The following is a 13,087-nucleotide window of genomic DNA, read 5'->3' as shown; positions in this document are numbered from 1 at the left end:
TGGCAATGCCCTCTATCAAGCCACAACATTCTGCCAAAGCATTGGATAAGGTTCTGCTTAGAAATATGGAAGCAGTGTGCAGATTCTTCCTTGGTTCACGCTGTTTTTGTCTTTGGGAGAGTCTTTGCCAGGCTGAGATTTACAGTTGTCACAGCTCACTCTTGGTTGATAATGTGCTGCTGCCCCACAAATCTTTCTAATTGAAAATCCAGTTTGTAGGAACACAATCCACTTAAACCACAACCACAGAGAGAATTGTTGATTTACAGTGTGTCACTTCCTCCTGTATTTCACACAGAAATGACACAAATTGAGTCTTAAAATCACAGTACATGAATTAAGTTTCTTTGGGTCATGTTAGTTGTCATGCAGTCACAAGATAAACTACAACCCAGTTCAGGTCGGTACATTATGCCACAAAACTGACCAATGGAAATTCTACATCTTCAAAGATGAGAAGACCAATAGACTTTTTTTTAAAGCACTTATAAGCTGGTAAATAATGATCTTTTCACCTGGTAAACTACATGTAACTTTGGAGTTGCACTGGACATGGGCAAGATGTACAGTGAACTCCCTTTTATCAGAAATCTAGGTGTTCTAATGAATGAAATAACTGCATGTGTGGGGTACATCAACCCTTATCTTTTATGAGAGTTAAATAAATTCAAACTAACATGCCTAAGGAAGTTATGAAAAAGAGCAACTTGTAATGATAGCAGCAGATCTAGCCTGATCCCCTCCATCTTTTATATGTGCAGTATTATTTATTAGTAATGTTTACAGCGGCCATGTGGCATTACAGAGATCTGAGCTACCTTCTGAGTCAACAAAGATTACATTTTGCTCAATTTAGTATTAATGGTGATTATCTTTTATTGCATTTTGGCTATACCTCACATATAGAATGGGTGGCAAATCTCAGTTAATGAGACTGTTTAATTAACCACAATTCCCCATTTCCCTGGCATTAAAGACAGAAGGGTCCTGACCACAGTTGAACTGGACTATTTACCTTCTTTATCTCGCAAATGTAAAAACAATCCAATCTGGAGAGCTTAATGGCCTGAAAGAGTGGGGATGTTTGGTTGGAGGGTTTTCCCCCCAATACATTTGTAGCTGTTTTAATTCTTCCTCCAACAGTACAGTAAAATCTCAGAGAATAAAATATCAAGACAAACGAAAACAGCAATTACATTACTATACATATAATTAAGCAGCAAAAATTATTTCTCAACTACCAGTTTTCCCTCATCTTAACCATATAAAGAAAAGTTCACCTTATATGCTAAAAACTGTGAAACATATTGGTTTTCCCCAACATCTTCAAATATGTAACTTGTTTATTCAAAGAATCTAGCTGTATTTCACAGCTTTGCTCTTGGCACAGTTACTTCTTAAATTAACTACATAGTGATAATGAGCCCTTCAAAACCAGCATGATTATGGTTTATCCTATTTCTCCTTAGAATTCTCCTCCTCCAGGATGTGGTCAGATTTCAGCTACTTGGGTCTTTTGGGGAATGAACAGAAAAAGGACACAAATCAAGTTGTTTTTTATTTAGCTAAAGATACAGTAGATGGGAAGGCCAGAAACTGTTGCCCACCATGAAGTCAGGCTATACATGAGTTGTATTTATCCTTATCCATTGTTACATACTCTGGAAAACAGAAGATGGAATCCACACACCTGGCTTTATCCTTGGGTTACCCTCTTGAATCTCTTTCTTGGCTTTTGCTCATTCCTCTGGTGTTTCTGTCACCTTTCAGTCTATGGCTATATTCCTTGGGTATGGGATTTCAATACTTTACTACCCACCATGTAAAAAAGTCTATTCTTTCAGATATTTAGGGATGACACTTTCTCTTCCTTATTGAATATATTTGATAACCATTACTGAATCAATCTTTTCACATAGAGACCATGTGTTCTGTCCTCATAGGACACAATCGTGCCTTTCAAAAGCTACTAAGGATGCACTGCCTAAAACCAAACTTGAATTTCCTGCACTTTGACAGCTGTCCTAACAGAATTTGGAGCCCACGACGAGAAGTGACCGAGCAGATGTGATACACAGTCCGCACGAATCAGGGGAAGTTAGTTATGTAGAAGGCAAGTTTCAGAGGACAGTAGTATCAGGAAAGCCTGAAGAGAAAAAATAAGAGGGGGAGCAACTGCAGAGGCCAAGTGAGGGATTCTGTGTCGATTACAATATGATAAGCCTTCAGGGAAGATTCTGTACAACACAGAAGAGGCTCTTATAGTGTTTATCAAAGCCACGCTGGGTGTGTTTTAAACATCACAGCTAAAATTCTAGCTTCTCTTATGTAAATGGAATACTGAAACTAGAAGGTACTATAGAGATCACTGGCCCCTCACTACTCAGAGATGAGAATCTCAGGCCCACTGCATACTTACTGGATGGAAGGCACATTTTAACAAAAGTTCTAGGTGACCCACATGCATATTACAAGTTGAGAGGCACAACTATGGTCAGTCCTCCACCCCTTGTGGCACTCCTTGCATACCTGAATATTCAAAGAGATGAGACATCCAATATTTTAAACAAGAATACAAAGTATTAGTAATACTTCCAGAATACTGAATTATAATTGCCCCCCTGATAACTTTCTCCCCTTGGTCCTAGTAGAATTTCAGTAAATTCATTCTGCTGCTTAACAGCCTTTCTGATATGTGGTCACTGCTCAAGTCTCTCCTCTTAGAAAGAGCCCCTAATCCGAATTATCTGATACATAAAATGTTAGCACTAGAGGCCAAGGCTAGAAATCATATAATCTGGGCAGAAGACCCAAGTCCAAATCCCAGCAAGGCTGGACCGGTTGCCACATCTTGGTGGATGGGAGGAGAGGTTACTCCCTGGGAAATAAAAGTTCAGACTCATGGTTTCAAGAATAAGGCCTCTGGAAGAGTAAATTGTCATATGTTCTTGGATGGTAAGCAGTGGTAACAGCCTTCAGGTAAACCTATCATGCCACCTTCCTTTCCCCAATTACTCTGGTTGACTTTCTCTGGGTCATCTCCTTCTTAGCATATTTTTTTAAAGAGGAATTTCATGTGGCTATCATGGAGCTGCTATGGACACAAACCCCTCATACTCGTGGCACCTAGGTGGCTCAATGGTTGAGCATCTGCCTTTGGTCCTGGGTTGTGATCCTGGGGTCCTGAAATCGAGTCCCACATCAGGCTCCCTGCAGGGAGCCTGCTTCTCCCTCTGCATAGGTCTCTGCTTCTCTCTGTGTCTCTCATGAATGAATAAATAAAGTCTTAAAAAAAAAAAAAAAACTCAGACCCATTTCCAGGAATTCAAAAACCAGAAGCTTTTAAGGAGTCTCCATTTGTCATAAAGAATGACAGGGTACTGTCACCTTGCCTGCCCAATCTGGTATCGGTAGTGGCTGCCTGGAGCCTTGGTGAGGGCTGGGAGGCCATATCTAGACTCAACTGAGAGTGCTTGGGATCTTGTTATTATGTCTATTGTGGGTATAAAAAGGGAAAAGGAGCAGAAGCACTAGTCCTGCGCCATAAAGTATGCATATGTACAAGCACCAAAACACACTGTGTCTTAGAATTCATTACTTCATCACATAAAATCTGTTACCTCTTTTCTACAGAGGACTTTTGGAAGAATGTTGAAGATAATAATGTGGAGTTGCGTTAATTATCATTTACTATGCTTCTCTTTAAAAACTTAGAGTAAGTTAATGACCACTATTAAAATTCGAATCCAAAATTTCAGCAGTTCTTCTTTTATTTGTAATGTTCTCTCTTAATATCTTTCTCTTCAGTGTGCTACCATTAAATAAGGTGTGATAAGGTGCGTACAACTATAGATACAGGTACCTAGCCCAGCTGTGGAATCTCTCTCCAATCTTTCATTTTTTTCATCAGGTTGGTTTGACAGTTGTGAGTCAGGCAATCCATGCTGAAGCCACTCTCCCATTATTTGGCTGTACACAGATGAGGGCAAGAGCCCTAGCTAACACACTGCTTCTTCTAACTCCATTAGTTGCTAAGCAACCAGTTCACTGGAACCTTCCTGATCCAAGGCAGAACAAGCCAGTTTAATACAAAGTGTTTGGGTTGTCACATATGTTCAAGTTCACTCCTTCTGCAAACACATTTGATACTCCATCCATGCAGGCTACAAGCAAAGTCTCCTTATCTTACAGAATGACAAAAAATAATAGTTTAGGAATAGTCCTCAAGAGTGCTAATACTAAAAAAAAAAAAAAAAAAAAAAAAAAGAGTGCTAATACTTATCAAAAAGTAACTAAAGAACTTCTCTTAATCCTATGAAAATTTATATGTGCATATGTATAATTTTTTAAGTGATATAAATGATTTGATATGGAAATCTCTCTTATCACTTTGGAGTCAAACGCCTCTAAATGAGAAGAATGCTGGTAATTCAATCTTTCAGGAATCCAGGCATGCAGGCCCCAAATCCAATCAACATCAGATGGGCTAATTAAAAGCAATTGATTGAACAAGCAGCTGGATCATCCCAGTGTGGACAATTCATTTTCAATCAGTTTTTTTATAAAAATGATAAGCAGAATCAGGGCATAGCTATAGATCCCAGCAATTCTTTACATCAATTCATCCGATTCACATGATCAGCTGTTTTGCCCCTCTTTTAGAGACCATCTGTCTTGGCTCAATATTCAATTTCTAAAGGTTTAAAACTTTCATCAGCTTTATTATCCTTCAAACATGCGTTCTTGTTCTTTCAGATGAAGCTAAGGTTGACTGTATCACTGTGATTAAATAAGCATGAGTGAAATTGTGATTTTAAATAAAACAGCAATGAAAGTTACAATTTTAAAAAGCACAAAAAATGCGGCAGAAAAAGTGAAACTCTTTCAACACACACTTGAAACAAATACACATAAAGAGCTTAGCACAATGGCAGCATAAAATAAATGATTTTTAAAAAGTTAGCTATTATTTTATGTTGCAAATATTTTCCTAGCTTCATCATATTTATATTCAGGAGAAGTGAATCAGTTTAAATGAAGGAGTAAAATGCAGCCCAGAGTTCACCATTCATTCACTATAATGAAAACACTGTACTACCGGCACAATAATGAAAATAACAGTCATCCTATCTGAAATGTTAATGACTTCTCTGGCACTGATGTGAACAATTTTAAAAGGGAATGTGACAATGATTCTTCAAAGGCTCTCAGCTTTCTATTTAAAAAGGAAATAACATTTGACCACACCACTATTAGCTAGTACTTCACATTGAACTGGCAAAGGGAATTTGATTTTTTAATGAATGTGTTCAGTTTTAAAAGGAAATTATGAAACCATTTTAATTCTCTAAAAAAGCAAAAAAATAAAAATCCACACACCTTTTGGGGCTCACAAGGCCCTATCCCACAGGACTTTGAAAATCAGCCTCCTAGTTATTCCACTACTGCAGTTTCTATACCAGGCATATGTATAGCTGTTCCTTGTCAACCAGGCAATTAACTAATGCTTATCGAATGTCCACCAAGTGTGAGGCCATGTAATAGACTGTCTATAAAATGTCAGATGGAGTGCTTAATTTGGCTTTGCTGAATGTCAAGGCCATCATTAATGGTGCTATTTTTTTCTGGCTAAATTTAAAAGCTATTTCACGAGGCCTCTTCTTGGTGGATATTAACTAAATGACTAATCATCAGATACAAGTTGCAGAATGCCAACATCTCCTCATGGACAACAGTTAGGACTTAGGTGAGAAGTTGAGCACATTTTCAACGGTGGGTGATTTTTCTCATTTCAACAGCTGCTTGGAACTACATCTGTTTGTAGGTTATTTTAAAAGTCACCACTGCCTAAAGAAAAGTCTATTGTAGCATTTTAGGTCCCTCTTCTGAACCAGATTCTGGTATTTTTAGTTACAAGTTGAGAGGATGAGATCACATGCTACCACATTAAGTCCCTAACTAATTAGACAAGGACTCAAAACTTATGAGCAGTCAGGTGTCCAGTTTTCCCTGGCTCCTAATTACCTAGTGGCTTTAGGTGATATGTTTTATGTAAGACTAGGCCAGCTGGTTCCTGGAAAACAGCAAAATGTCTGCTAGGTCACAAGTCTCTTGGACTCAGCACTAAATCCCCTTTTCAGTAGGACACATCCACTAAGAACCTAAGAAGTTCTACGTTAGGGAGCTGATATAATCATCACTCTCTCAGTTTTTTTTTTTTTTAAGATTTTATTTATTTATTCATGAGACACACAGAGAGAGGCAGAGACATGGGCAGAGGGAGAAGCAGGCTCCCTGTGGGGAGCCTGATGTGGAACTCAATCCCCATACTCTGGGATCATGCCCTGAGCCAAAGGAAGATGCTCAACCGCTGAACCACTCAGGTGTCCCACTCTCTTGGCTTTTAATCCAATATCAGCATCAGTAATGCCATATTCTTATGCATGGGAAGAAACCAGAGTTTAGTGCCCCAGTATCTCCAAGCATCCTTCTGCTCCCCATCCCCACACCAGCAATTTACAGAGAGATCTGTATGGATAAAGACAAAAGATGACAGTTTAATAAAGATCATTTTTACTTGTGTAAGTTGAAGCACGTATAAGTTTTGTGTTTACAACTCTATGAACCCAGGCATCCTTATCACTACTGAATAAATATGATCCAAAACCTTTGGGGGAGGGGAGCACCTGGGTGGCTCACTGCTTGAGTGTCTGCCTTTGGCTCAGGTCGTGATCCCTTGGTCCAGGGATCAAGTTCTGCATCAGGCTCCCAGAGGGAGCCTGCTTCTCCCTTTGCCCATGTCTCTGCCTCTCTCTCTGTATGTCTCATGAATAAATGAATAAAATATTTGAAAACAACAACAATGAAACCTCAGAGGGGAAAGAGCTGTGACTAACTGGGCTTACAATTCCTCACAGTTTTAAAAAAAATGAAATGGTGGCTTTTTGTCTTTATTATTTTTTTATCAATATAAGTAATCCATTAATACAGTCTTCTTTAAAAATTAAGTTAGCATAGATAAAAGCTAAAGTCTTACTTTCCAACAAAGTGGTACTTACACAAAACCTGAAAAAGGCAAAGGAGTCAGTCATATAGTTACCCAGGAGAGTAATGCAGGCAAATGAAATACCTGTGCAAAGGCCCTGAGGTGAGAGCTTGACAGGAATGTCTGAGGAATACCAAGGAGGCCAGTGTGATTGGAGTGGAGGCAGGCAGGGCAAAAGTCATATGAGGGAGGCCTGATTGGATAGAATCAGGTAAACAAGTAACACTGGCTTTTACTCTGAGTGAAAGTAGAAGTCATCAAGGGGGCTGAGCAGAAGTGATATAATCTGACTCACATTTTCATTAAGATCACTGGGGCTGCAGTATTGAAATAGAGTCCAAGAGTTCAAGGATTGAAGTAGGATGATAAAGTAAGAGGGTATTGCAAAACCCCAGGCAAAAGATGATAGGCTTCCACTAGGTGGTAGTAGGAGAAGTGGCTGGAGTCTGAATATTTTTTGAAAGTAGAGCCGTGGGACTTGCTGCCAATCTGGATGCAAAAGAAAGGTGTCAGGAATTACTGGGTGGTTTGGGGTCTGCATCAACTACAGAGTTGCCACTAACTGAAATGGAGAACATTGTGCAATGAGCAGGTCTATGGGAGGAAAATGGGAGTTTGGTTTGGACACATTAGGTTTGTGATACCTCTTTAAAAAAAAAGATTTATTAATTTATTTTAGATAGGGTGAGAGTGAGCTGGGGAGAGGCAGGAGAGGGAGAGAAATCTTTAAGCAGACTCCCCACTGAGGACAGAGCCTGATGTGGGGCTTGATGTAGGACTCAATCCCAGAACCCTGAGATCATGATCTGAGCTGAAGTCAAGAGTCAGAGGTTTAGTCGACTGAGTCCCCTCAAGTGACTGAGCCGCTCCCAGGCACCCCTGAGATAACCTCTTAAACATCCATGATGTTCATCAATGATGTACGGGTCATTGGATACACCCATTCTGCATTTTAGGAGAAGGCCCAGTTTGGAGATACAAATTTAGGAGTCATCATCTGTGATGATTAATTTTGCCAATTTGACTAGACCACGAGGTTCCCCAATATTTGGTCAAATATTACCCTGTGTGTATCTGTGAAGGTGTCTCTGCATGTGATTTAACATCTGAATAGACAGACTGAGTAAAGCAGATTGTTCTTTCCAATATGGGTGGACCTCCTATGATTAGTTAATGGCTTGGATAGAATTAAAAGGCTCAAAAGGAGAGGATTCTCTTTGCCTGGCTGTCCTCAAGCTAGAATATTGACTTTTTCATGCTTTTAGCCACAAACTGAAACACTGGCTCTTCCTGGGTCTCAGGCCTGCAGTTTTAGACTGAAACTATTCCCTTGGTTCCCCTGTCTCCAGCTGCTGACTGCATAAATCTTGGGACCTCTTAGCTTCTACAGTTGCATAAGTCAATTCCATTTTTTTTTTTTAAAGATTTTATTTATTTATTCATGATAGTCCCAGAGAGAGAGAGAGAGAGAGAGAGAGAGGCAGAGACACAGGCAGAGGGAGAAGCAGGCTCCATGTAGGGAGCCCGACGTGGGATTCGATCCCGGTTCTCCAGGATCGTGCCCTGGGCCACAGGCAGGCGCCAAACCGCTGCGCCACCCAGGGATCCCGCATAAGTCAATTCCTTATAATAAAACTCTCTCCCTACAAATAAAATCCTAGTGTCCCACTGGTTCTGTTTCTATGGGGTGTCCTAATACATCATTTTGGGTATTACACATATATGTGCGTAGCCAGGTAAAGCCATGAGACAGTATGAGATTATCACAAAAGCTGGTACAGACAGAAGTACAAAAACTGAATCCAGGCCTCTCATTTTAAAAAGTTAAGGATATGAGGTAAAACCAGAAAAGAATATTGAGAAGTAGCAACTAGTAAGTGGAGATAATCCTGGAAAACCCAAAAGCCAAGTGAAGAATGTGTTTCAGGGGCATCTGGGTGGTTCAGTGGTTGCACACCTGCCTTTGGCTCAAGTCATGATGATCCCAGGGTCCTGGGATGGAGTCCTGCATCAGGCTCCCCAGAGGGAGACTGTTTCTCCCTCGGCCTATCTCTCTGCCTCTCTATGTCTCTCATGAATAAATAAAATCTTAAAAAAAAAAAAAAAAAAAAAAAAGGATGTTTCAAAAAACAGGAAGTAATTAAGCTGATGATGAGTTGGAAAAACAAAGGACTGAAAGTTGATTATTGGATTTGGTTTTATTTTATTTACAATTTTTGTATCTATGCTCATAAGTGAGATACGGATCTTGTTTCTTTTGCTGCCCTTGAATTTTGGCAATTGAATTACGCTAGCTTTATAAGTGACGGGTGGCTTTCCATTTTCTTCTAGACTTTAGAAAAAGTTTCTATAATATGGGAAGTAATTGTTAAGTAGAGTTGGCAGTATAAGCAAGTAAAAGATCTGGGCCTTTCTGAGGAGGTATGTGGCTACTTTTTGATGACTACCCCAGTTCCTTATATTTTCTTATCCTTTGGTTCAATTTTGGTAATTAATATTTTTGTAGAAACTCATTCATCAAGGTGCTGAACTGTATTGGTATAAAGTTTCTATTCTTCTAGGGACGCCTGGGTGGCTCAGCGGTTTAGCGCCTGCCTTTGACTCAGGGTGTGGTCCTAGAGTCCCAGAGGATGGAGTCCCACATCGGGCTCCCTGCATGGAGCCTGGTTCTCCCTCTGCCTGTGTCTCTCTCTCTCTGTGTCTCTCATGAATAAATAAATAAAACTGTAAAAAACAAAGTTTCTATTCTTCTAATAATCACTTTTCCTTTCTACACCTCTAAATACCACTTTTCATTTTTTATATCAAGAAACCTTTCATTTCTTATATATTGCCTCTTCCTTTCTTTATAATTTTTGAATACATTTGGCCAAAGTTTATCTAAGTAATTCATATTTTTCAAAAATAGTTTTAAAATATTTGTTAATTTTTTTTCTATTTCATGAATACCTGCTTTTATCCTTCCAGCTGTTTTATTAGCATTTGTTTTATAATTCTTATGTTTGGAGTTGAAAGCATAGTTCATTATTCTGCATCTTTCCTATTTTTAAATGGATGCATCAAGCCTTGGAGAGGACACTGTGATGAATTGCCCAGATCCCTCTTTAAAAAAGAATCTATAGTTCTGGCTGCTGGGAGAGCTGAGGATGGCCTCAGTCATTGAGTGCCTTGTCCAAGGTCATGACCTTTCCCTGGGTAGCCACCATCTAGTGACTGATAGGTCGGTACAAGAATATAAAGTCCTGGCCACCTCGGCCCCACATGAACAGGCATTTCAGCTCCAGAATTGCCTGCAAAGTCAGCTGAGACTATTGTTGGGTTTACATCAAAGAAGAACTTCTCCTCCTAAATCCTGCTTTTTTCATCTCCATTGGTGGGTGCTGATTCCAAGAGATCTTCAAACTAAACTGTCTTCTTCTCAAGGAACACAAACTGCAAAAAGGCTACAACTGTCCTTCTTCAATTCCATATGAAGAGCAATGCATTAATTGGTATTTAAATATTTTGTCATTTGGACATTCATTTTCCCTTAACTCATGAATTCAGAAGAGTGCTTTTAAAAAAAAAAATTTCAAGTGTATGAGAGGTAAGACTATTAACTGATTCCTGGTTTCAGTGAGTTCCTCATGGCCTACTCACTCTGTGGTCAGAATGATTTATTTAACTATAGTTTCTATAACTGTTTCATGTGCATGGAAAATATGTGTGGTCCAGATTCTCTATTTAAATTTTTATTATTATTTTTAATATACATGATCTGACGGTTTCAGAGAGAAGAGTATTAAAAATCTCTAGGACTGAGGATTTCTTGGCTTCTCTCTATGATCCTAACATAGAGATATTATTTCCTAACATATTTTGAATCTTTATAGTAAGTGGATATAGGTCCATCACTATTGCCTTCTTGATAGATTTGATACTTTGATCAGCACAGAATACCACTTTTCCTTCCTTCTAATTCTGTTCATTGTGAATTCTAGTTTGTGTCATATTAATATCATTACACATACTTTGTTAGTGTCTAACATATTTTTCTGGGATGTTTCTTTTTTTTGGGGGGGATGTTTCTTATAAAGAAAATATACTTAGATTCCTATTTTAAATAAATCTGAGTTTGTTTGGATGGATGGCCTTTCAATGGATGACATCGAACAGTTTACACATATTGTGATTACTAAATTATTTGGTCTAATTCCTGCCATCTTATGTTGTGATATTTTTCATACTATTTTTTTTCTTTTTTCCCTTGGACATATGTGGCAATGGAAAAGTTCTCTTCATTTAATATGAATTACACTTACTATAAAATCTCTTTCTGATTGCCTTAATAACCATTTCCAGACTATCATAGTGTCATACATTTGTTGAGTCTGTTGATGATTCTATATTAATTAAGGGAATGTGACATTATAATCTTAGATAGTTACATAACAGGTAAAGCCCAAATTCCCATGGCTTTACTCATAACAGTCCAGTGTGTGTATCCCTCATTGAGCAACCATCCACATGTTATTTAGAGTCCAGGCTCCTCTCATCTTAGGACTCTGTTCTAGGAGTTTCTGTTTGGCTTATAGATGAGGAAAAAGACTGAGGAGCAGCAACATCTGCTCATAACCACTTCATGTATTCACACTCTCTCGACAAGAACTAGTCACATGACCCAACTAAGATACAAGCAGTATTGGGAAACGAAGTCCCTAGCTGAGTAGACACTTCCAAGCAAGAACTCCAGAAGGGAAGGATAAATAACTGAGGATCAGCTGGCTCTCTCAGCCACATTCCTGTTTCTATGCCTTCCTGAATTATTTGGTTTGTCTATCACTACTTCTACATTAGAAAAATCTGGCCCCTTTGCATGACACAATTCATTTCTCTAAGCTATGCTCTCTCCCACCTAATCCTTGCATGAATCCTAGCCTTCTGTCTTATGTGTGGAATAATAGGTTCCATCAGCAGCCCCCTCCAGAATGGAACGCTGCCAGCAAACCTTTACCTGTAAATAAGCAGACCAGCTACTCACCTAATGATGAGGGCATTCCGTCTATTGGCCTAAGCCTTGGATAAGAACCTTGGGAATCAGAAACCTTCAGCTGGAATTAGCTCTGCCATCTGTCTCTGAGCTCAAGTAAAATCTTTTAGACACAATCAGCTTGACTCTGCTTATTAATCCCCTAAATCCTAAACACATTGCATAGGATAATCCATGAGGACATACCCAGGATTCTCTTTTCTTGAAACTAACATCTGTAAACTGAAATGTTAAATTTGTTCCCCCAATTATAGTTATATCCTCTTCAAGAACCAGAAGCCATTCTAACTCACTCTGACACTGAGCATTCAGCAGAGTAGGAGGTAGATGAGCAAGGGGTGGAGAACTTTGGCCTTAAGGCTGCATCCCTTATTAGCTATGTGACCTTGGCCAGGTTACCTTACCTCCCTAGGTCTCAGTTTCCATTAGCACAAGCACAAAATGAAGGTACCTGTCTCAGAGAACTGTTGCATAGATTTAATGACAAAATGTAGATCACCTGGCTTGCTGTAGGCACTCAATCAAAATTTGCCAGACTAATCAATAAATTCTTTTCCTTCAAACCTGAGGAGTGCCCATGAAGTCATTTCTAATTTTAGATGCAAATCTTTCTCTTTCTTTCTTTCTTTCTTTCTTTCTTTCTTTCTTTCTTTCTTTCTTTCTTTCTTTCTTTCTTTCTTCTTCCTTCCTTCCTTCCTTCCTTCCTTCCTTCCTTCCTTCCTTCCTTCCTTCCTTCCTTCCTTTCTTTCCTTTTTTTTTTTTAGAGTGAGAGAAAGAGAGAGCAGGGAGGGGCTGAAAGAGAGGGTGAGAGAGAGTCTTGAGCAGCCTCCATGACCAGTGTGGAGCCAGACACAGGCCTCAAACTCATGACCCTGAGATCATGACCTGAGCCACAATAAAGAGTCAGACACTTAACCAACTGAGCTACCTGGGCACCCCCTAGGTGAAAATTTCTAATTAATTTCTTCTTGCCTTATAGTTCCATACACTGATATATGAGCACTTCAATGAAT

The 13,087-nt window shown here is 39.2% G+C and overlaps 1 protein-coding gene across 10 annotated transcripts in view; it reads right to left on the bottom strand.

Moving 5' to 3' along the window:
- Nucleotides 1–13,087, bottom strand: part of KLHL32 (kelch like family member 32) — a 230,991-nt gene that overhangs the window by 136,056 nt on the left and 81,848 nt on the right. Inside the window, exon 1 of one of the 10 annotated variants that reach the window (XM_038554772.1) lies at nt 3,863–4,014. The exons of the other annotated variants lie outside the window; for them this stretch is intronic. The gene's annotated coding sequence lies outside the window, so the exon portion shown is untranslated. Of the gene's footprint in view, nt 1–3,862; nt 4,015–13,087 lie in introns of those variants that run through there. 10 annotated transcript variants of the gene reach the window in all.

This window comes from Canis lupus, chromosome 12 (assembly GCF_011100685.1).
Source record: "Canis lupus familiaris isolate Mischka breed German Shepherd chromosome 12, alternate assembly UU_Cfam_GSD_1.0, whole genome shotgun sequence".
Classification (NCBI taxonomy): domain Eukaryota; kingdom Metazoa; phylum Chordata; class Mammalia; order Carnivora; family Canidae; genus Canis; species Canis lupus.
Note: the sequence above shows the minus strand (reverse complement) of the source record. Positions and strands in the feature narration are given on the sequence as shown.